At 43.1% G+C, this 25,392-nt stretch overlaps 1 pseudogene; it reads right to left on the bottom strand.

Moving 5' to 3' along the window:
* Positions 1–42: 42 nt before the first annotated feature.
* LOC116868251 lies at positions 43–23,557 on the bottom strand (annotated as a pseudogene).
* Between the last annotated feature and the right edge of the window lie 1,835 nt (positions 23,558–25,392).

Raw genomic sequence — 25,392 nt, forward strand, 5'->3', positions numbered from 1 at the left:
AAAAGATAATAATCCTAAACCAAGTTCATTGGTTCATGGGTATCAGCCTTCTACCAGGTACTCAGCCATGGTCGAGGCATTCTGAAGGGTTTCCAGAGGATTAGGAATCACATCTGAAACACAATATGTGCACGTATAAAACGGGAAAACAAGGATATGTTAGAATTAAGACTAAATGATGGCATTACAGTCAACCACAGTAGGAGTTGAGAGAAAAAGAGGCCACTAGTGGTGGGGTCAGAAAAAGGTAGCGGGAGAGAGAAGGAAGGGCAGATCCCAGAGAGAAAAAGCAGTAGGATCAAAGGCAGGTAGCGAACATCGAACCTGATTTGTGTAGAGGGTGGTAAGGAGACTGGTCTTGCTCTGCACATGTGCATGGGCGTTGAGGAGAGGAAGACAAGTTCCAGTGGAAGCACGAGCTAAACACAGAGGCCCTGAAAGTCTGCCATCAGCATGGTGAACCGCAGGTCCTTGAGCAATGACAGAGAGAGAGAGAAATAGCACTTCTGAGAGAAATGTCTCAGGTTATTGACAATTCAGATGAAGACTTTCCAATCTGGACTTCCCTCCTGTTTTATGGCCCATGAGCTAAGAATAATTTTTGCATTTTAAATGACTGGGGGGGGGAATAATATTTTGTCATACATGAAAATGACGTTAACTTCAAATTTCCATATCCATTCGTAAAGTTTGACTGCATTGGTTCTCAACCTCAGAAGTTCCCTGGGATATATCTGAAATGGGTTCTCATCGCTGGAAGGCAGGGAGACAGAAGAAAGAGGCAGACGGCTTCAGATAGGTAGGTGGCAGGTTTCATAAGCAAAGGAACTTACATTAAGAGACTTTTCGGCAGCCGCGAGATGAGTATATCTGCACACCTGTCCACCAGTATCTCAGAAGTTTATATAGAGAACTTAACTGGGTCCAGTGACACACACTGTCCAGATGCTCTTAGCAACACATTACTCTCTCCAGGCTGCATCCTTGAAAAATGGCTCCTACTATGGGAATGGTGGGCAGAATACACATTTCATGGACAGTGGAAGTGGTGGGGAGCCTCCGACTGCCTGGGTCCAGCTCTTAGGTCACCTGGAGGCCTTGTCTTCAGGAGGCCACCTCCTCCAGCCTGCTACAGCACAGCTACCCTCACTTGCTTGCTTATTACCGATGGCTACTTTTCTGCTCCAATAGCAGAAATGGCCTGAAAAACCTAAAATATTTCCTATCTGACCTTTTATAGAAACTGCTTACAGACCCTGGGTTTAGACCGATGTTGGGGAACAGGGAGAAGAGAAAGCATAGGAACAGGGACTAGGGTGAGGTGAACGAGGCACACACCTTGGACACAATATTTAAGAGAAAGGATGCCAAAAAGCCTAAGTAATCAAATAACATTTAATGCAGTATTTCTAAATATCAAAACTAATGCCCACATTCCGTGATGAAGAAAATATCAAAATTGAAATGAAGATAGGATCAATCACAATGCTGTGCTGTGCTGTGCCATTTCAGTGACTGAGCCAAACAGAAAATCAGTACTATGGAGATTTTTGGCACACCCCTTAACTTCTGCATGGGAGGCAAGTGCTTCACTCAGTGGGCCCTAGTGGTGGCCCTGGTATTGCAGGGATAATTTAGAGTCTGGGAGGATGGATGATGAGGGGAAAAAAAAGAGGGTGGCAGAAGATAAGGAGAGTTAGTGGATTTCAGATCTTAGATCAGATCTTGGATCTTCACTTTTTTTAATTAAAAAAATTGGGGGCGGGGGCACCTGGGTGGCTCAGTTGTTAAGTGTCTGCCTTTGACTCAGGTCATGATCCCAGGGTCCTGGGATCCAGCCCCACATTCTCTGCTCCGCGGGAAGCCTGCTTCTCCCTCTCCAACTCCCCATGCTTGTGTTCTCTCTCTTGCTGTGTCTCTCTCTGTCAAATAAATAAATAAAATCTTTAAAAAATTTTTTTAAGGAATCTCTACAACCAACATGGGGCTCCAAGTCACAACCCCAAGATCAAGAGTTGCATGCTCTTTGAAATAAGCCAGCCAGGCACCCCTTGGATCCCCACTTTCATTTTTTAAAGATTTTATCTATCTATCTATCTATCTATCTATCAGAGAGAGAGAGAGAGAGCTTACACACAAGCAGGGGGAGTGGCAGGCAGAGCAGGTAGAGGGAGAATTAGACTCCCTCATCAGCAGGAAGCCTGGGGCTCCACCCCAGGACAGGAGGATCAGGACCTGAGGCCAAAGGGATACACTTAACCAACTGAGCCACTCAGGCATCCCAGATCTCCACTTCTAAGGGGAAAATTTCAGCCATTTCACCCAAAGTAAAAGCCAAAGTGCATGTCAGTTGTGCAGTCTAGCCACCAGCCCTTCAGCTCTCTGACCCCATTCCTAAATATTCTCCTGCTTGTTTGCTTCCCACTGACCAGCTGGATTCCTTCAGGTCCTTTCATTAAGTGGGGATGTACTTCATCTCCCGCACTCGCACCCTCAGTCTCTCCTCCTGGAGTTCTCATCCCTGACATGCCTTGGGCTCATGTCTCACCTCCCAGAGGCCTCTCCTGACCTCAAATTTAGGATTTCACCTATTGCTATCCCTCAGCCATCAAAAAGAATGAAATCTTGCCATTTGCAGCCACATGGGTGGAACTAGAGGGTATTATGCTAAGTGAAGTCAGTCAGTCAGAGAAAGACAAATACCATATAATTTCATTCATATGAGGAATTTAAGAAACAAAACATGTACATAGGGGAAGGGAAGGAAAAATAAGATGAAAATTGAAGGGGAGGCAAACCATAAGAGATGCTGAACTCTAGGAAACAAAGAAGGGTTTCTGGAGGGAAGGGGGGTGGGGGGATGGGGTAACTGGGTGATGGGCATCAAGGAGGACACTTGACATAATGAACACCGGGTGTTGTATGCAACTGATGAATCACTGAACTCTACCTCTGAAATGAAAAAGAAAAAAAGAGAGCTAAAAAATTAAAAGATTAGACCTATTCCTTTACCTCCATCCCTCCCTGCTTTATTTTTCCATCGTATATGTCAAGCTCTAAAAATTATAGAAGGTGATTTACTGTGCTTATGATTTCTCTTTTCTTGCTGACTGCATGTTCTATGAAGGCAGGATTTCTGTGTGCTTTGCCGCCACGGAATGCCCAGTGCCTAGACAAGAACCATCATTCCAGGGGCACCTGGATGGCTCAGTGGGTTAAGCCTCTGCCTTCAGCTCAGGTCATGATCTCTGGGTCAGGCATTGGGCTCTCTGCTCAGCAGGGAGCCTACTAACCCCCCCCCACCCCCCACCCTGTCCCGCCACCTGCCTCTCTGCCTACTTGTGATCTCTGTCAAATAAATAACTAAAATCTTAAAAAAAAAAAAAGAGAGAGAACCATCATCCCATCCATACTTGAGGACTAACTGAACAGATCTAGTAGAATACAAAGGGAAAAGGAGAGATTATCCTCTTTTAGGGTTTAGAACATTCCTTCTAACAGAACAAATAGGTTTCTTACTTAACCAAAAATGACAGAGTTCAAAATGTGAAAATTCTCACATTGCCCTCTCTGACCTGTTGACTGGTCTTCCTGAGCACTCATTTTTCCTGCCTCCTGGAATTCCTAATTCCCTGTAAATACCTAAGCTAATTTCTTCCTTTTTCTAAGGGCAGCTTTGATCACAGCAGACAATTCTAGGAACACTTCTACAGGAAAGGGAAATCAGTCATTTCTCTGTGTTTAACTATAAAAAATATATTTTTTCCACTGGCCTTTTCCTTGGCTCCATTATCATGCATGCTTTTCTGTTCAGGGCTGAGGTAATGCATCTGCAATCCAGGATCCTCTTGCTGATTCTGCCAAGAATTAGTCATAAGTCAGTCAGCTTGCTCACTTAACCCTTCTCCACCGCTTCCTCTCACATCTAATTTGTGCTTTAATTTTAGCAGATATGCAAAGTAGTCGCTGGTTGTCTGGCCATCCCTAGACGGCTAAAAGGCACTGTGGGGAGACATGAAGAAGGAAGGAATAAGATCAACCTGACAGTGAAAGAAACAAAGGTCCTAATCATCCTCCCTGCAACCTGTCCAGAGAACATATCTTCCCGTCACCACAGATAATATACTTAACGCTGATAATTATTGAAATCTGAATATCAAAACAGTTTTTATACAGAGGGAATAATATATGTACTTTTTAAAAAAGATTTTATTTATTTATTTCAGAGAGAGAGAGAGAGAGAGAGAGATAGCGAGAGTGAGCACAGGTGGGGAGAAGAGGAAGAAGCAGACTACCTGCTGAGCAGGGAGCCTGATGCAGGGCTTGATGCCAGGACTCTGGGATCATGACCTGAGCTGAAAGCAGATGCTTAACAACTGGGCCACCCGAGTACACCAATAAATGTTACGTTTCTAATAGAAAGCAGCTTTAAATACCCCCCCCCAAATTCTTGGCTATTGATTCCCCCCCCATACCCTTAAATAAATGTATTTTTAAATAGTTACCCCTGGCGAATCACCCTGCCCTAGGCTTGGGATGGGTTGTGTGGGTGGGTGTCTTTATGATAATCACTGGGACCAACAAAGAATAACCAGCCCTTAAAAAGGAAGTAAGCCAGGGCACCTGGGTGGCTCAGTGGGTTAAAGCCTCTGCCTTTAGGTCATGGTCCCAGGGTCCTGGGATCAAGCCCCACATCCAGCTCTCTACTCAGCAGGGAGCCTGCTTCCCTTCCTCTCTCTCTCTCTCTCTCTGCCTGCCGCTCTACCTACTTGTGATCTCTGTCAAATAAATAAATAAAAGGAAGTAAGCCCTGGAAGGCATTATCAATAGAGAAGTTAAAAGGACTTTTTTTTAAGATTTTACTTATTTACTTGACAGACAGAGATCACAAGTAGGCAGAGAGACAGACAGAGAGAGGGAAGCCCGCTCCCTGCTGAGCGGAGAGCCAGATGTGGGGCTCAATCCCAGGATCCTGGAACTATGACCCGAGCCGAAGGCAGAGGCTTTAGCCCACTGAGCCACCCAGGCACCCTGAGAAGTTAAAAGGATTTAAGCGCCCTGGTTAGCTTTCTATAAAAGACCAACCCTAAAGGCCCTGGTTGGCAACCCTGTCAGGATTCCTCTCACTCTTGAAGCATTTTCTGTATCTTCACTTAATAAACTTCTATCACCTTACTTACTTACTAAATAAATAAATAACTAGCTAACTAATTAAATGGATAGACAGAGATAGTTGCCCTGATAGATAGTTGCCCTGTTCATTTAATAGCAATAGGAGAAGTACATCAATTGCCTAAGTCAAGCATCAGTAAGATTTTGTTTACTGAAGGGCCCGATAGCAAATATTTTGGGCTTTGCTCTCCATACACTCTTGTTACAATTATTCAGCTCTGACATGGTAGCACAAAAGTAGCACAGACAATATGTAAATAAATGCATATAACTGTGGTCCAGTGAAATGTTATTTATACACTGAAACTTGAGTTTTGCATAATTTCCATATGCCACAAAATACTATTCCTTTAAAAATTTTTTTTCAAACATTAAAAAAATATAACAGCCATTCTGACTGAGTTCCTATACCATACAAAAATGGAGGGGAAGGGGCAGGCCAGATTTGATTCAAGGGTCATAGTTTGCATACTGGCCCCTGGCCTTGGTCTAGAAGTCACACAGGACAGACAGTAACCTTAGGAAATCTAGTCCATAAAGTAAGGGAAAATTTGTAAGTAAGGATATTTGTGTAAGGGTGTTACTTACAACCTTCTTGATTGGTAGGAGAAATAAAAAAGAAAACTAAATGGAATTTCCTTTAATAGGGAAGTGATTAAAGACATTGTTGGCAAATCCAGTGGCGTAATAAGAAGTCATCAAAAAGAATGAGTTAGATCTATACTAGCAGTCTTGAGGTATTTTCATGATTTATTTTTAAGCAAAGGAGCACATTGGAGAGAAGTGATTTTTCTTTTCTGTTTTTACAAAATAAACAATCCGGGGCACTTGGGTGGCTCAGTTGGTTAAGTGTCTGCCTTGGACTCAGGTCATGATCCCAGAGTCCTGGGATCGAGCCCTGCATTGGGCTCCCTGCTCAGTGGAAAGCCTGCTTCTCCCTCTCCCTCTCTGCCTGCTGTTCTGTCTGCTTGTGCTCTCTCTCTACCTCTCTGTCAAGTAAATAAATAAAATCCTAAAATAAAATAAAATAACTTAAATAATCCCATTTTGTAAAATAATGAACCTCCTGTCTACTCCTATGTATAACATTTGTTGGAGTGGGAGTTAAGGAATGCAGAAAAGAGGGAGAGACATAAGATTCCATTTATGTAAAATTATACATGGTATACATAAGGAAGACACAAAATTGTCATCAGCAAAATGTTAATGGTGGCTATTATAGGATGGTAGAATTGCAGATGGTATTTATTTTCTCCCTTAAAATTTCATGTGTTCCTTGATTTTTTTTATGGTAAGCATATATTACTTACGTACTCTAGAGAAAAGATAATGCTGTTTTTACTTCAAAGAGAAGATTTAGGGGTGCCAGGGTGGCTCAGTGGGTTGGGCCTCTTCCTTCGGCTCAGGTCAGGATCTCAGGGTCCTGGGATTGAGCCCCACGTCCAGCTCTCTGCTTGGTGGGGAGCTTGCTTCCTCTTCTCTCTCTGCCTGCCTCTCTGCCTACTTGAGCTCTCTCTCTCTCTCTCTCTCTCTGTCAAATAAATAAATAAATAATCTTAAAAAAAATGTAAAAGATTTAACTGTAATGTTCATCAAACTGCCATTTCTTTCTTTCTTTCTTTCTTTCTTTCTTTCTTTCTTTCAAGATTTTATTTATTTATTTGAGAGAGACCATGAGACGGGAGAAGGTCAGTGGGAGAAGCAGACTCCCCATGGCCTGGGAGCCCCATGTGGGACTCGATCCCGAGATTCTGGGATCGTGACCTGAGCCGAAGGCAGTCGCTTAGCCAACTGAGCCATCCAGGTGCCATATATATATATATATATATATATATATATATATATTTTTTTTTTTTTTTTAAACCTCTACACCCAACGTGGGGCAAGCACTTACAACCCCAAGATCAAGAATCACATGCTGGGGTGCCTGGGTGACTCAGTGGGTTAAGCCTCTGCCTTCAGCTCAGGTCCTGATCTCAAGTCCTAGGATGGAGCCCTGTACTGGGCTCTCTGCTCATCAGGAAGTCTACTCCCACCCCACCCCCATACCCCCAGCCTGCCTCTCTGCCTACTTGAGATCACTCTCTGCCAAATAAAATCTTTAAAAAAAAAAAAAAAAAAAAAAGAGTCACATGCTCTACTGACTGAAACAGCCAGGCACCCCAAACTGACATTTCAATATTAAAAGGTTGGAAATCACCTAAAAATCCAGTAGTAAAGAAGACACTGCTGAGTCTCTTGGTACAGCTATACAAAAGAATACTAACTGGCCTTTTCAAAAGATGCTGTTGGGGTACCTGAGTGGTGCAGCTGGCTAAGAGATAGACTCTTGATTTTGGCTCAGGTCATGATCATGGGGTAGGGGGATCCAGCCCAGTAGTACTCTGTGTTCAGTGGGGAGTCTGCTTAAGACTCTCCTTCTCGGGATGCCTGTGTGGCTCAGACTGTTGGGTGGCTGCCTTCAGCTCGGGTCAGGATCCCGGGGTCCTGGGATCGAGTCCTGCATCGGGCTCCCTGTTCAGCAAACAGCCTGCTTCTCCCTCTCCCTCTGCCTAATTGTGCTCTCTCTCTCTCTCTATCTCTGTCAAATAAAAAAGAAAAAAAAATCTTAAAAAAAAAAAAAGACTCTCCTTCTCCTTCTGCCCCTCCCCACTGCTCATGAACCCACTTGCCCTCACACACTCTCTCTAACTAAATAAATAAATCTTCAATAAAATAAAATAAAATAAAAAGGTGTCATCAGTGGTAGAGGTGGCTGGCTTTACAAGTGGATAGACCTGGATGTAAATCCAGACTCACAAATACCAGCCAAGGATCTCAAGAAAGTCTTTTCACACCTGGTGAAATTTCCTCACCTTAAAATTGGATTGGTAATGTTAACATTTAGTTAGTTAACATTTAGTTAGTTAACATTTGTTAACTCAGCAATGAACATGTAGTACGGGCTCTTTATTCATTTTTATTATTAGTATAGGCTCTTTAAATATCATATAGTGTAATAGTTATTGGGGGGTTTATATGGAATCTAAGAAACTATGCAATCAATATATATTCTTCATAAAAGAGAGAAGGACTACTTTTGATTATGGTGAGAGAGTTTACTTCAGATAGAAATGGTTTCTGACAGTCAGTCAGTTTGAAATTGATGGCGAGGTACCTTTTGCAGTGCAGTGTAGGTTGGGCTTGTGAAAGAAAGTCTTGCCGGGTGTTAACAGTGAGAGGTAACAATCACAGTAAGAGTAACAGCTGAAACTCACCTGCCTGTGGTGGGAGAATCACAGAGAGAAATATTGCACAGGCCTGACTATGAAAAGAGAGAAAACAGAAGGGATGCCAGGCTGCATGGTCATCAGAGAAAAATGAGCCCATTCTCCACAAAGGCAAAAGCAGGAAACACCGTAGCTTGGCCAACAACAGTTGTACAATGGACAGATGGATGGTTGTCAAGGTCATGCATTTATGATCATATTGTTTGACCACAGAGAATGAATTAAGAAGGAAACCCTTCACTGTATTTTTGGAGAGAATGCTGAATGTATGGAGAAGTTACATGGGAAAATATTCATAACCCAATTAAAGGGTATATGATGGTGTTGATGAGGGAGCAGGAGGCTGGCTGAAAACAAAGCAAAAGCTGGCACCTTGCACCCCCTCTCCACCCGCTCCCCTCGGTAATATGTGTCACATTCCTCAGGCACCCCTGACTGCCATAAACAAGAAACAAATAGTTAACTTGCAGAGATCACAATCCTGCAAGACAGAGTCTCCCTTGGTTTACAAATGTCCTTGAGGTTTACACCAAAGAGGTTACCTTATCAATAGCCCAATTTCCAGAGGCACATAACTCAGTTCCTCAAGCCCTAATGTCACCCTCCCCTCCATAAAAACTGAAGGAGGCTGAAGTAGAAGGAAAAGTAAATAAAGTTAAATTTCTTTTAAACCTAAATCTCACTAACAAGGACGCTTGATAGCAGGAATGTAACATTCCACCAGGAGACTCCCAATTGTCTTTATGTTAGTGCCACATTAGAGGGAAAGCGGCCTTGGCTTGATAGTAACCAGGCCTTCAATATCCTGACAGTCTTCTTTACCCCAGTAGCCCTTCTGAACACTCCTTTGTCCTCACCTATCCAACTCCTGCGTATATAACCAGCCACTCCTCACATGCCCGGCGCAGCATCTCCGTCTGCCCACGGGTCCTGTCCCCGTGCTCTAATAAACCACATTTTTGCACCAAAGACGTCTTAAGAATTCTTTCTTAGCCGTCGGCTCCGAACCTCACTCGTCGGCTCCGAATCTCACCCCACCGAACTTCACCTAGGTTCAAGAACTTCATCAGTGTGACTGGTATGATCCATTTAGTCATTCAATAAATATTTACTGAGCACCACATCATGCCAGCAGCACCCATTATATACCAATCACAGATCAAGATGTGTTGTTTTGAATGTGGATAACTTTGCTGTCTGATCCCAGAGTGACTGATGTTTGTGTTCACAACATGTTTGGAAGATTATGAGGACAATTTGAGTAGTCTTTGTAGCTTATCCAACTGGATGAGAAGCTAACGTGTTAGGATCACTAGCTGTGCCTAGGCACTGTGATTCAGCACATAAAGGTGTGGGCTGTGGCATCAGACTACCAGCATTCAAAATCTAGCTCCACTGACCCTATGAGATTAGGTAAATTTCTTCATCTCTCTGAACCTCCATGTTCCCAGCTGTAAAATGAGGATAATAATGATGTGAGAAACAAAGGCAGAAGGAAATGTCGATAAAATTAAATATCATCGGGGCACCTGCATGGCTCAGTAGGTTAAGCCTCTGCCTTTGGCTCAGGTCATGATCTCAGGGTCCTGGGCTTGAGTGAGCCCCCACATCATCGGGCTCTCTGCTCAGCCGGAAGCCTTCTTCTCCTTCTCTCTCTGCCTGCCTCTCTGCCTACTTGTAATCTCTGTCTGTCAAATAAACAAATATAATATTTTTTAAAAAATTAAACGTCCTCAGCAGGACACTGCAGCCTACTGACAAATAAATACTTGAGGCAGGAAGTTCCTAACTGTCTAACTGTGAATGCCTTGCTAGAGGGAAAAACCGCTTTAGCCTGACAATAGCAAAGCCTAAAATATTCAGAGTCTTCTTTAGCATATGACAATCTTTTTGGAACCTCCCTTATCTTCACTTCCCCCATCCCCAAAGTATATAATCAGTTGTCCCTCACAATCCCTGAGAAGCAGCTCCTTCTGCCCAGAGGTCCTGTCCCCATGCTTTAATAAAACTGCCATTTTGCACCAAAGACAATTTAAGAATTCTTATTTGGCCATAGGCTCTGAACTCTACCAACCTCACCAAAATATTCCAAAAACTACTTCAATAATAGGATTTACCTGAGAGGATTTTTTCTCTAATTCAGAATTAGTAGAATAATATATAGTTGACCCTTGAACAGTGCAGATGTGGGAACACTTGAAAGAGGACTTTGGCTGCTCCATTTTGACTTCAATCTTTCTAGTTGGGTTCTTCTTTCCAGCTAGTCTCTTGGCTCAGGTGGAAGACCCTGAGGGCAAAGTATCCCCTGATGGGAACCAAAACTACCCCCTCAAGTAATAGGTGATATGGAAAACAAAGGCAGAAGAGAAATTAATAACATTTCCTTACTACCTACAGCCCATTGACAAGTCCTTAAAACAGGCAGAGTGACCTTCCTCTACAGACTCAACTGCCTCAATGTTGATACTTTTTTATTTTTTTATTACTATTTTTTTAAAGATTTTATTATTTGACAGAGATCACAAGTAGGCAGAGAGGCAGGCAGAGAGAGAGGGGGAAGCAGGCTCCCCACCAAGCAGAGAGCCTGATGCCGGGCTCGATCCCAGGACCCTGGGACCATGACCTGAGCTGAAGGCAGAGGCTTAACTCACTGAGCCACCCAGGTGCCCCAATGTTGATACTTTTTTAAAGGCAAAAGCAATCTTAGCCCAACCCCCAGGATCCTCTAAGTCTAATTTAACATATAAAAATTCCTTTGGAAACTTCCTTTATCTCTACTCCCCTCCCCCAAGATACATGTTGGCAATCAACCCCCAAGCATATGACACATCAATGTACATCTGAAAGGTCTAATGACTCTCATGACTGAGTTTCTACTACACAGTAATAAATAATCTTTCCTAATAATAGCTAGCCCTTTCAGGATCCTGGAAACCTTGTTTCCAAAATACTTGGGAGGCTTACACTATCCCTAACCCCCTCCCAACCTGAAAGTATATAGTGGGTCACTCTTCATGACCCCAGTGCAGCTTTACTGCCCACGGTTCCTGTCCCCATGCTTTAATAAAATCATCTTTTGTACCAAAGACATATCAAAGATGTCTCAAGAATTCTTTCTTGGCCATGGGTTTTGAGCGGTTACATTTTTTCCTACATCAATAGGGACTGCAGGGACCCAGCAAGAACCCACCCACGATTGACTGCAAGACAATGACAGATTTGACCTTCGCTGTCTACCTGATCATACCTATCCCCCTTTGCCCCACATTTTCCTTATATAAATCTGGAAGTATCTGCAGCCTTTCGGAGACAGTCTTTGATACACGAGTCCACTGTCTGCCAGGGCTGGTCTCACTGAACTAAGCCCATTTCTTGTTTTACCGCTACTGTCTCTTTGCCTTTGGATTTTGTTGGTGGTGAACAGCCAAACCTGGTCTGTTTGGGACCCCCAAGCCAAGTGCTCTGCACACAATCTACACGCTGAACCCCAGCATAGCTGAACATCCATGTAAAACTTTTGACTCCCCCAAAACTTTACTAATAGCCTACTGTGGACTGGAAGCCTTACCAAAGACATAGTTGAGTAACATGTGTTTGTATAAGTTTTATATACTCTTGTCTTATAATAGCATAAGCTAAAGAAAAGAAAATAATATTAAGACAATCATAAGAAGAGGAGATACATTTACAGTACTGTACTGCATTAAAAAAAAATAATCCACATATAGTGGACCGCAGTTCAAACCTGTGTTGTTCCAGGGTCATAGGTATAGGGAATGACTAGTATAGTGGCTGGTGATAGCAGGCAATACCACTCAATAGATGTGAACTATTATTATTATTATTATTTCACCCTTGTGTAGCTCTATAAAGTAGAACAAGTTAAAATGCAGCAAACCAGAACCAGGCCTGAGAAGAAAATCAAAGATGCCAGGAAACAACTTGTCTGACATCTCTTGGACAAGAGAGAATTTTATTTTATTTTTAAAGCTTTATTTATTTGACAGACAGATGACAAGTAGGCAGAGAGGGAGGCAGAGAGAGAGGAGGAAGCAGGCTTCCTGCTGAGCAGAAAGCCCGATGCGGGACTCGATCCCAGGACCCCGGGACCATGACCTGAGCCGAAGGCAGAGGCTTTAACCCACTGAGCCACCCAGATGCCCCAAGAGAGAATTTTAATAGAGAAACTCTCCTGTGAAGGTTTTTCTCAGGGGGTGTTATTGTTTTTCATGTTTAAGTTTGGCCTTATCAAGGGACATCGTTTTGGAACCACCTGTCTAGTGGAAAGTAATCCTCTTAGGGATGACTTACATACAGGTAGAGAAGGAGATAACCATCAACATCCTAGATAAACTTAATAGGGTCTCCACGGTCAAGTAGAGCTTCCTTGAGGAACACCCATCCTAAATCATTCACACAAACGCTGCGCTCTGTTTGAGGGGAATGGATTGCCTTGGAGATCCTGTTAGTGTACAATGAAATTCATTTTCATTTATTCAAGTTATGTTTATTGAATACTTATTCAATGTCAGATGCTAGGGGCCTGAGGATACTGCGTTAAGAGGGAAAACCAATCCAGTCAGCCCCACCCCGACCTCATGGACTTCAGTAGAGAGGGAGACATTAGTCAAGAGATCACCAAAATAAATGCAAAAATATAATAAGTGGTATTAAGGAAAGTTAGATGTTGCTATATCAGGTAATAGAAGGACTTACCTGTTTAATGGGATCATAAATTGTTTCCTGGAGGACATGATGCCAGCTGACAATGGAAAGGACCGGTCCTCTGAAGAGACTGAGCACGTTGTGTAAAGGTATTGTGGTAGAAGAAGTATGACACCTTTGAGGAAAAACCATCAGTGTGATTGAAGAAGCTAAGATATGCTAATAAGAACTAACATTTGTTGAGTACTTATTAAGCTCTAAGCACTTTACAGGAATTCTCACAATAACCCTAGGAGGAAGATACTATTGTCATTCCCCTTTTTACAGATGAAGAAACTGAAGGACCCAGAAGTTAGGTAACTTATTCAAGGTTATACAGTTAGTAGGAGGTAGATGGAAAGAAGATTAGTTTGGAGAAGTAGGACAGGACCAAACCACGCAGAAATTCATAAGCCAAGTTAAAATTTTTGATTTTCATAAAAAGAAAAAGTTTACTGAAATATTAATGAGGAAAGAAAGCTCTGTGTGCTGTGAGTGCATGTGTATAAACGGGAACATATTTGCATTTCAAAAGAGTCACTTGAGCGGAAGCGTGAGAACTAGTTGGAAGAATGGGAAGAGTGGATACTGAGAAACCTTTCAGGCAGTGACTGTCGTTCCCTGGACAAGAGCAAGAGGTGGTGGCAGCAGGACGAGGGAGTTGGCCCCGGAGAAAAGGACAGAGTGGGAGCATTTGGGATGTATTTCGGAGAGAAATTGGAAGAGGAGTGATGAGAGGATGAGGGGGTATGTCCAGGGTGCTCCTGAGGCATCTGGCTTGTGTAACTGAATGGACGATGGTGTCACTTTATGACACACAGAATACAGGAAGGGGAGCAAACTCGGGCATGGGAAAGGTCATGATGCCCAGGTATTTCTTCAGACATCTCCACTTGGCAATGTCAAGAAGGCAGTTGTCTGTGTGGGGCTGGATCTCGGAAAGGTCTGGGTTAAAGATTAAGTTAGGGAGTCATCTGTGACAATGAGGAGGGAGAAGGTGAGCTGGGGACAAAGCACAAGCTGACACTCCACAACCAACACCACCACTTCCCTTCCCCGCCCCAGGTAGGATCAGTGTGACAATCCTCTGGCACTCCCGGCTGCCTTAAAGCTAAGGGGAAGAAAAACAAATGCTCAATATATAGATTACAGTCCTGCAGGACTGGAGTCTCCCTCAGTTTACAAATGCTTTAGTGATTTATAAGAAAAAAGAAAAGCATTCTTATTGATGACCTAACTTCCAGAAGGAAACTCCCACTCCCACCAGTCTTAATGTTAATGCTTTGCTGGGGGGAAAACAACTTTAACTTGACAATGGCAAGGCCTTGAGGATCCTGTAGGTCCTCTTTAGCATATGAAAGTTCTTTTGAAAATCTCCCTTTTCCTCACCTTCCCCGATCTCCCAAGTACACAATCAGTCACCCCTCCCAACCCTGGGGCAGCTGCTCTTTCTGCCCAGGGATTCATCCCGGGGCTTTCATAAAGTCATCCATTTGCTCCAAAGACGTCTCAAGAATTCTTTCTTGGCCATTGGCCCCAGACCTCACCACCATTGAAAAATTATTTCAACAGTGGTAACTGCAGACCTGGAATGGATGAGAGCGGTCAGTAGAGAGCATTGCTCAATATGTAGTGAGAAAGCCCAAGTTTTTCTTGGCCTCGATTCAGCCTTCACATCTTTTACTTCTTGATCCACACCCTCTGCTCTGTGAGAGCAAAACATGTCCAACTGAAAGTCAGAAGGAGAAACGTGTCAAGAAAATGACAGAATGGTTTGAATTAACCCTTGGTAACTTTCACTTGTTTCTTTGGGTCAAGTTTGAAGCAGTCCTTCTACAAGGAAATAATTAATCCAACAATTCTGCCTTAATCCACTTAGTGTCTCCTTAGTGTCAAAAAGCATTTTCTTTAGGAAATGGAAACTTAGAGGAAGCACAGCCAGAAAGTAACTTGCCAAATAATGCTTTCAAAGGTGTGGAAGAATTGTTTCAGTTTCTACATGAGATTGTCTTACAGGTATGGAAGAATGTGAATGCTCGAAAAGGTTGACTCTTCATTTTAAAAATGTTTTAATTATCAGAGTTCTTTTTTTTTTAAGATTTTATTTATTTATTTGTTGGAGAGAGCGAGTGCACACAAGCAGGGAGAGTGGAAGGCAGAGGGAGAAGCAGGCTCCCCTTTGAGCATGGAGACCAGTGAGGGACCAATCCCAGGATTCTGGGATCATGACCAGAGCCAAAGGCAGATGCTTAACTGACGGCCACACAGGCACCCCCAGAGTTCTTATTTCATCCATAGCTTGCTAGGTATTGAGCATCCACCAAGGGAAAATACACATTTAGCTCTTATACCATCTATTCATGTTATTATTTTTTAATAGTTAATTTCAAAATATATTTTTTAAAGATTTTATTTATTTATTTGACAGAGAGAGAGATCACAAGTAAGCAGAGAGGCAGGCAGAGAGAAAGGGGGAAGCAGCTTCCCCGCTGAGCAGAGAAACCGATGCGGAACTCGATCCCAGGACTCTGAGATCATGACCTGAGCTGAAGGCAGAGGCTTAATGCACTGAGCCATCCAGACATCCCTAAAATATTTTATTTTTAAGTAATATCTACACCCAGAGTGGCGCTTGAACTCCCAACCCTGAGATCAAAAGTTGCATGCTTTGCTGACTGAGCCAGCCAGCTGCCCAGATTCATGCTATTGTTAAAATAGCTCTGGGGAGCACCTGAATGGCTCAGTCAGTTGAACGTCCCACTCATGATTTCTGCTCAGGGCATGATCTCATGGTGGTGAGATAGAGCCCTACGTTGGGTAGTGGGGAGTCCAGCAAGATTCTCTCCCTCTACCCCTCCCCTGGCTCGCTCTCTCTTCTCTCTCAAATAAAAATAAAATAAAATAGCTCTGGCACATGTATATCTAACATCAGGGTTTTCATGAGATAAAAATCTGAACTTTGGGGGTGCCTCAGCAGCTTACATATCCGCCTTCCGCTCAGGTCATAATTCAGGGGTGGGGGATCAAGTCCTGGGTGGGGCTCCCCATTCAATGGGGACCCTGCTTCTCTCTATCTCTCCCCCACTGCTCATGCTCTCTCTCTGAATAAATAAATAAAATCTTAGGGAAAAAAAGCTTTTAAAAAATCTGAACTTTAAAGGAAGGCATAACATAAAGTCTTAGTTCATAAGCCATTGAAGATGAACTTTATTACGGACGTTCAATAGTAGAAGTTTCCTTCTCCTTCTGCCAGGGATTGTGAAGTATGAGCACCAGAGGGGAGCAGGGGAGCCATGCCAGTATTTTCTGGCCCATTTAACCATCAGTATCAACAAAGCAAACAGTTAATACTCCAGTTTTGCGCCAGTCTGGGTTGTGCTTGTTGAGTGTATACGAGTGCGTCAGACCCCAGCAGGAAACAGATGGCACATTCAAATGAAAATCGTCCCAATAGTTTGATTAAATGGACCATTTTCCAAAAGTGTGGGAAGGGTAGAGGACAGCGACCAGGCCAGGGAGTTATCCCCGGGCTGATATCCCTAGACCTTAAGGGACGCAGGGAGGTATTATTAACAAAACCCAGAAAGAGTAATTATGCCCCTGAAGGGCATCACTTTGAGAGGAGCTGTGATCTTGGAGGGAAAGGAGGCAACCTGCTTTAAGTGTCGGGGCAGGAAGTAAACTTCCCTCTCCTCTCTCTTTATTGGGGCCCATCAGCTAAGCACTGACTTAGTCCTGTTGGGTCCCCCAATAATGGGCCCATGGTCAAAGGAGCGAGACTGATACAAAGCGAAGGTCAAGCAAAGCTTTATTTCGTGCCAAGCATCAAGAATCAAACTGACCGGACAGGGACATCTCTTGCAAAGACATGACCACGCTCTGCCTTCCAGACTAGCTTTTAAGGGCAAAGGCCATGTGGTTGGGCCTGGCCACGCACAGGTGGCCAATGAGATTGTAACACAGAGAAAGCTGCACAGTCCTGCTACGTCACACATAAGTGACCAATTGAATTACAATTTACCCTATAGTAGATATTTGAACTAGCCTATCACCTTGGTCAGAATTGGCGCCCAAAAGGCGGGGGGGGGGGAGCCCACACTCCTCGGTAGCTAGGGAGACAGTATGCGAGCTTTACTGATTGGATGTCTCCACCCGGCCCGACTCATCCCGGCATTCCGGCTGTTATCTCTACCCGATCTGACCCACCCTTGTATTTGGGCTTTGTTACCTGGGACTGATTTCCCGGACTTGCTTTTAAGGTGGGGGGCAGGGTCAGTTTAAGTTTTACTGCATAAACAACAAAATGGCTGTTCAACCGAGGTGGGGCCGCTCTGGCTAAATAGGCCCTTCCAGTCCTTTACTGCCAGCTTCCTGAGTCAGAAAGCAGAGGGGAGAGGGTGGGGAAGAACTGGAGGGAGAAACAGAAGAGAGTGATCACAAAGAGGAAGACTGGCAAATAACTAAAATCAGCAGATAGAAGGTGCTGGAGTGGGGATGGGTCGGGGCAATGGTTTCATATCAGGAAACTGGAGAGGGTGGCTCAAAAAATTTCACATTTTTTTCTTTAAAGATTTTATTTATTTGAGAGAGAGAGAGAGAGTGCCAGCAAGAGCAGGGGAGGAGCAGAGGGAGAAGCAGGCTGCCTGCTGAGCAGGGAGCCCAAACTGGGGCTCAGTCCCATAATCCAGGGCACTGAGCTCATGACCTGAGCCACCTAGGTGTCCCTTTACATTAGTTTATGTCCCCATAAGGAATATGGCAATAGCAATTCTAAAACCAGGGGGGAGGTGATTGTACTAAAGTTGAATTACTATCTCATGGAAATTTTACAGAAATAAGGCAGAACTGGGGCACCTGGGTGGCTCTCGATGGGTTAAGCCTCCACCTTTGGCTCATGTCACAGTCAGAGTTCTGGGGATGAGCCCCGCATAGGGCTCAGTGCTCAGCAGGGAGCCTGCTTCTCTCTCTCTTTACCTACTTGTGACCTCTGTCTGTCAAATAAATAAAATCTTAAAAAAAAAAAAAATTAAGCAGAACTGACTTGGAACTGACTTGGAACTGACTTCCAAGGTCCCTTTCAGACTTGCGTACTACAATCCTACATTTGTTGAACAGAAAGTCAAGTAAAGTTAATGTCTTAGCCAAGGGGCTGAGATTAAAAGTGTGTTTTCTTTTTATTTAGGAAGATAGATCACTGAAAAGCCATTACCAAACTGAAAAATCTGTATACTCAAAAATGTTCATCACAGCAAAGAGCAAATGCTGGAACAAACTTTATTTCTAACAGTTGGGGAAGAGTTCAGGAAATTATATTATGTTTGTTCAATGCAATGTTATATGGAAGCAAATAATTATAAATACAAAGAATTATGAAACAACATGGAAAATGCATATGATGTGATGTCAGGTAAAAAATGGGATTTGAAATTTTATATATACTCTGCTCATAATTTTTTAAAAAAGATTTTATTTATTTAACAGAGAGAGAGATCATAAGTAGGCAGAGAGAGAGAGGGGCGAAAGCAGGTTCCCCGCTGAGCAGAGAGCCCGATGCGGGGCTCTATCCTATGTCCCCGAGATCACAACTGAGCCAAAGGTAGAGGCTTAATCCACTGAGCCACCCAGGCGCCCCGATTTTTTTAAAAAGATTTTATTCATTTGACAGAGAGCAGGAGCAGGGGGAGCTGCAGAGAAGGAGGTTCAGACTCCCCGCTGGGCAAGAGCCCAATGGAAACTCTATTCCAGGACCCTGGGGTCATGACTTGAGCCAAAAGCAGATGCTTAAGCGACTGACCCACCCAGGTACCCCATAATTTTTATTATTTGAGAGAGAGTGCGCATGCGCCGGAACAGGGGGCGGGTCAGAGGGAGAGGGAGCCCCAACATGGGGCTCCATCCCAGGGTCCTGAGATCCTGACACAACGGACTGAGCCGCCCAGGGGCACCCCTCTCCCAGTTTTCTGATATCCTTGTTTTTAACTGTTGTGGCTCTCTGAATTGAAGCAGTTGAATTTGATATAAGGTCAGTGTTGTGAAAAAAGAGTCAAATCTGTTAAAACACAAAATTACACTGAGGTGATTGGAAGATCTACTGGGTTTACTAAATGATTCATGAATCAGGCAGCATCTATCTCATCTAGCAAGTAGAGGGGAGCGCCTCAGAGCTAAACAAGAGAAATGTTTTTAAAGGCAGAGAAAGGGCACACACAACAAAAGAAGAAAGGAATTTATTAGCAAGAAATGCATTGTTTAGGAAAGGTTGCCCTCCTAAAGGGAGCAGAAGGGATGTATCAGTCCATTTCCTAGTATTGAACAGGAAATTCTGTGCTCACCGGTTAACTAAAGGTTACATTCCTGTGGGACTGAGACTGCAGGGAGGCTAGTTAGTTATTACTCCTTTGCTTACAGACTTGGGGGCTGAAACTAAGTGATGCCATTTGGAGCCTGTGGTTTTCTTTTTAACAAATGAAATGATCAGAAATCAAAGTAGTTTCATTTAGGTGGCAAAACAGTGGATGAATATTTTCTTCTCTCTCTCTCTCTCTCTCTTTTTTTAAGATTTAATTTTTAAGTAATCTCTACACCCAATGCGGGGCTCCAACTCAGAACCTGGAGATCAAGAGTTGCCCCTTCTTCTCTTCCCACCTACTAAGTAGAAGGGAGCTTTAAGGGGAGACAGAAAAGGAAGGATTGTAAAGGTAGAGAGGGAGTGGAAAAAAGGAAATTATTAGCCAAAAAAAAAAAAAAAATCCATTGTTTTACACAAGGTCGCCCTCTAAAGGGAAAGGAGGGCAGTTTGTTGGTAAATTTCCTAGTGCGGACCCAGGACACTCCCCTGTGGACGGGTTGAAGGTTACGTATCTGTAGGGTTAAAACTGCAGTTAGGATAGGTATTAAGTTTTGGTTTACTGACCTGGGACATTACCCTAACTCATGCCATTGGGCATTGTGGTTTTCTTTTTAATACATGTCAAATATTTAAATATTTCATTTATTTGAATTATAATTTAAATGTACCATTTTAGGGTTGCCTGGGTATCTCAGTGTGTTAGGCCTCTGACTTCGGCTCAGGTCATGATCTCAGGGTCCTGGGATGGAGCCCCACATCAGGCTCTCTGCTCAGCGGGGAGCCTGCTTCCCTCTCTCTCTGCCTGCCTCTCTGCCTACTTGTGATCTCTGCCTGTCAAATAAACAATAAAAAATCTTTAAAAAGATAAATAAATGTACCATTTTAAAATACAATCAAAGTTGTACCTTAAGGAGGGCTGAAATTTTTCTGCCTCTTGATCTGAACAGAGGTTACCTGGGTGTATGTATAACAAAAAAATCATTGCATTATGTATTTATGATTAATGTAATATATGCTTATTTATACATGTGTGTGTATAACTTCACTAAAAGAGTTTTAAAATTGTAAACCATAACACATTATCTAAAGTACCCTGGAGAAATGAGATTGACTATAACTTTACATTTACCTCTTAAATTTTATCAGTACAACACAGCGTGATATTCCTGATTTTTAATTCCAAAGACAAAAGGTTTTTTAGCATTCCTCTTTATCAAAGCTTCTTTACCAGAAAACCCTCTTCTCTGGATACAGTACCCTGCTATCTTGATGGACAACTTGGAAGGCAGTGACAACAGGACAGTAACTAAGCTTTTGACGCATATGATTCTTAATAATTGCAGTAGATATAAAGAGAGTAAACATAGATGGAGACTGAAAGAAAACTCCTATCTGAAAACCACAAGACACAGGGGCTCTAATCATAGCAGCACTTGTCATTTTCACAGTACTTTCTATTTGCAAATTCTTCACAATCAGAATGTCTGGTACCAAGATGACCGTCATTTGATTCACAAAAAGTAGAGATGCTTGGGGCACCTGGATGGCTCAGTGGGTTAAAGCCTCTGCCTTCATCTCAGGTCATGATCCCAGGGTCCTGGGATCAAGCCCAGCACGGAGCCCTGCAGTGGGCTCTCAACTAGGCAGGGAGCCTGCTTTCCACCACTCCCGATGTCTCCCTCTCTGCCTACTTGTGATCTCTCTCTGTCAAATAAATAAATAAAATAAAAATCTTAAAAAAAAAAAAAAGAGGTGCAATGAGGTAAAATACTTGTCAGAAATTAACAATTGAAGCCAAAGCTAGAACACATGAGTTTTTGAAACATAATCCTGAGATTCAGATGTACTAGCTCTTCTGAGTGTCTTTAAAAGGCTGGGTCTCAAGAATGTCAGAGTTCTTTAAAAAAGCCTTTTTGTTTAAGGTTCCAGGCTTTGGAGGTCCATTATAATTTTTTAGTCATTACTAGAAAAAGTATATCTGATATCTCAGTTAATGGGTAGCAATCTCTTCCAAAGTCCACTTATCTGGAGATATTTCCAGGTGAACAGTTATGTTCTAATGCAAACAAAATGTAAATTTCAGGAACTGTTTTCGTGTACAGCATGATTTATTTTCTTTGACCTGGAACAGAGCCCATTTGGAGATGCAATGCGTCGTCATAAAATGAGAAGTAGCAAATCTTTCCCACTGTACCTGCGGCCTGGTTTCTGGTGTAGACATTAAGACTTCTTTCACTGTGAGCTTTTAAAGCAAGTCATTTACTTCCCCATATTTCTCATTCATCATGATTATCACGCAAATGTTTGAAAATATTAATTAATAATATTGTTTGATGACTCTAAATATGTCAAGACCAATTTTCCTCTCTGATTTCTTTCTGGCTTTATAGATATATAGATATATATATATATATATTTTTTTTAAAGATTTTATTTATTTATTTGACAGACATCGATCACAAGTAGACAGAGAGGCAGGCAGAGAGAGAGGGAAGCAGGCTCCCTGATGAGCAGAGAGCCCAATGCGGGACTCGATCCCAGGACCCTGAGATCATGACCTGAGCCAAAGGCAGCGGCTTAACCCACTGAGCCACCCAGGCGCCCTGGCTTTATAGAGATATTATTGATACATAACCCAAGCAAGTTTAAGGTATACAATGTGATGATTTTTTTTTTTAGAATAACAAAAAATACATATGTATATTTTTAAAGATTTTTTTTAAAGATTTAATTTATTTATTTGACAGACAGAGATTACAAGTAGTTAGAGAGGCAGGCAGAGAAAGAGGAGGAAGCAGGCTCCCCGCTGAGCAGAGAGCCTGATGTGAGGCTCGATCCCAGGACCCTGAGATCATGACCTGAGCTGAAGGCAGAGGATTAACCCACTGAGCCACCCAGGCGCCCTGTTTTTAAAAAAATTTTATCCATTTATCTGACAGACAGAGATCATATGAAGACACAGAGGCAGGCAGGGGTTGGGGGAAGCAGGCTCCCCGCAGAGCAGAGAGCCTGATGCGGGGCTCGATTCCAGGACCCTAGGATCATGACCTGAGTCGAAGGCAGAGGCCTAACCCACTGAGCCATCCAGGCGCCCCTCATAGTGCTTTATACTTAAACCGGGATGGGGGAAAAGAATACAGGCTGAGCGGGGCCACTGCTTTTATTTTTATTTATTTATTTATTTAAAAGATTTTATTTATTCATTTGACAGAGAGAGAGAGATCACAAGTAGGCAGAGAGGCAGGCAGAGAGAGAGGAGGAAGCAGGCCCCCCACAGAGCAGAGAGCTCGATTCAGGGCTCGATCCCAGGACCCTGGGATTATGACCCGAGCTGAAGGCAGAGGCTTTAACCCACTGAGCCACCCAGGCGCCCCGGGCCACTGCTTTTAAATGTTTCACGACAATCCAGGTGATACTTTTAGCCTCAGCTCTTGCTTTATGACAGTGAATCAGGAAAAGACACAGATTTGCTAATGTGTATTTAATGACCAAAGGACTGAAGATGTCTGGTCTTTTATTCTGTAATGTTTCTAAAACTGTGTCCATAAAATGCAAACAGAAAAGGAAGAAGTCTTGGCAGAACAGAATTGAGGCACACTTGATATCAGATGGATTCTGAATATTATTCATAGCATATAGCCCGGTCCATGCTCTGGCTGTTTCTACGGCTTGGGCTTCCTCGGTCTTCCCCTGCTGTGCTCCATCATTTGCTAATGCATCATCTGGATTGGGAGCATTTAACAAAGCCTGGATGGACAGCTGAACAGTGCAGATCTTCAGTGCTGGGGACCACTTACCTTTCAAAGTATCTAAATCTATTCTTCCCAACTTGTCTACATAATGGTGATAAATTTCAGTCACGAAATGTACATTAGGGGCTTCTTTGGGTATTCTTCTGGAAGGAATGGTTCAAGTTGAAAAGTCCCTCCCTCAAAGGTGGAATCCTGAGGGCCTCTATGAAAATAACGGTGTTGCTTCCATCTGGTTCTGCTTTAATGCCAGGAACTGGTTCTGCCATCAAATGCTGAGTTTCCTTGATAATTCTGAGGGACAGCCCGGCCATCTGGTCAGATCCTGAGTTCAGCCTCTGGTCTCAACAAAGTGATGAATAGATAGATAGATAGATAGATAGATACGTATCTATCTATCTATCTATCTATATCTTATATTTATAAATACAAATTTATATTTTTATAAATAAGGTTAGATATGTAAATACTTCCATACCTTCATATAATAACCTTTTGTGTGGTGTGTGGTCCCCGATTTCCTTTTAAAATAAAGGCATTGGGGCACCTGGGCGGCTCAGTCATTAAGCATCTGCCTTTGGCTCAGGTCATGATCCCAGGGTCCTGGGATTGAGCCCGCATCGGGCTTCCTGCATCGTGGGAAGCCTGCTTCTCCCTCTCCCACCCACCCTGCTTGTGTTCTTGCTCTCGCTGTCTCTTTCTCTGTGTCAAATAAATAAATAAAATCTTTAAAAAAAATAAAATTAGGGCCCCGGGGTGGCTCAGTTGGTTGGGCGACTGCCTTCAGCTCAGGTCATGATCCCAGAGTCCTAGGATGGAGTCCCGCATCGGGCTCCCTGCTCCACTGGGAGTCTGCTTCTCCCTCTGACCTTCTCCTCTCTCATGCTCCCTCTCACTGTCTCGCTCTCAAATAAATAAATAAAATATTTAAAATAAAATAAAATAAAATGAAGTCATCACTTAATATGTGCAGAACTATACAATTATATAATTTAAAATATCTTTTCACTGGGATACCTGGATGACTCAGCCAGTTAGGTGTCTGCCTTCGGCTCAGGTCACGATCTCATGTGTCCTGAGCTAGAACCTTGAACCTTGAGCCTTAGCCTTGGGCTCCCTGCTCAGGTGGGTGTCTGCTTCTCCCTCTCCATCTGCCCCTCGCCCTGCTCCTTCTCTCTCTTGCTCACTCCCTCTCTCTCAAATAAATAAGTAAAATCTTTAAAATATCTTTTCACCACATGAATAGTTAAAATATAATTTGATATCTGTAATTCCTATAAGGTCATATATTTTCATAGAATTAGCAGTGAAAAAAATTCAGTTGCTCTCTTCCCTAATAGGCAGTCTTTCATTTGACATTTTTTTTTAAAGATTTTATTTATTTATTTGACAGACGGAGATCACAAGTAGGCAGAGAGGAAGGCAGAGAGAGAGGAGGAAGCAGGCTCCCTGCTGAGCAGAGAGCCCGACAAGGGGCTCAATCCCAGGACCCTGGGATCATGACCTGAGCCGAAGGCAGAGGCTTTAACCTACTGAGCCACCCAGGCGCCCCTGTCATTTGACATTTGAGAACAGTCTGCAGTTTTCCCCAAAAAGATAACTTTTGTTTTCAGGGGAGGGAAGTTCCCTCACTGCTATCCTGTTACCTCCAAAGTCATGAGCCTCAAACTTTAACACTCACAATACTATCTGGGGTTGTTTGTGAAGGGTAACAATACGCCACCCCAAAATACACCTGTAGGAGTTTGGGACATGTCACCCCAAAATATGCCACTTTGGCATCATGATTCTTTTGGGCTGGAGGCACTTGAAGATAGCAAATGCAGAGAAATATAGATAAAGACTTTCTCTCAACTCTTATCTGCCTAAAGGCAGGCTCCAAATGGGACTCAATTGCTATAAATCTCTTCTTGGGAGTTTCACCACCCAGGGAGGATGGACTGTGTTCACAGGAGAGGGAGACTAAAAGTTGACCCCATACCCAGACATACTTTGCCACAAATGACCATACCTTCTTTCTTCTTCTCCTTCTCCTCCTTCTTCTTCTTTTTTAGATTTTATTGATTTATTTGACAGAGAGAGACACAGTGAAAGAGGGAACACAAGTGGTGAGGGGGAGGGAGGATGAGGGAGTGGGAGAGAGAGAAGC

This window comes from Lontra canadensis, unplaced genomic scaffold, assembly GCF_010015895.1.
Source record: "Lontra canadensis isolate GAN:19392208 unplaced genomic scaffold, GSC_riverotter_1.0 scaffold1, whole genome shotgun sequence".
NCBI lineage: Eukaryota > Metazoa > Chordata > Mammalia > Carnivora > Mustelidae > Lontra > Lontra canadensis.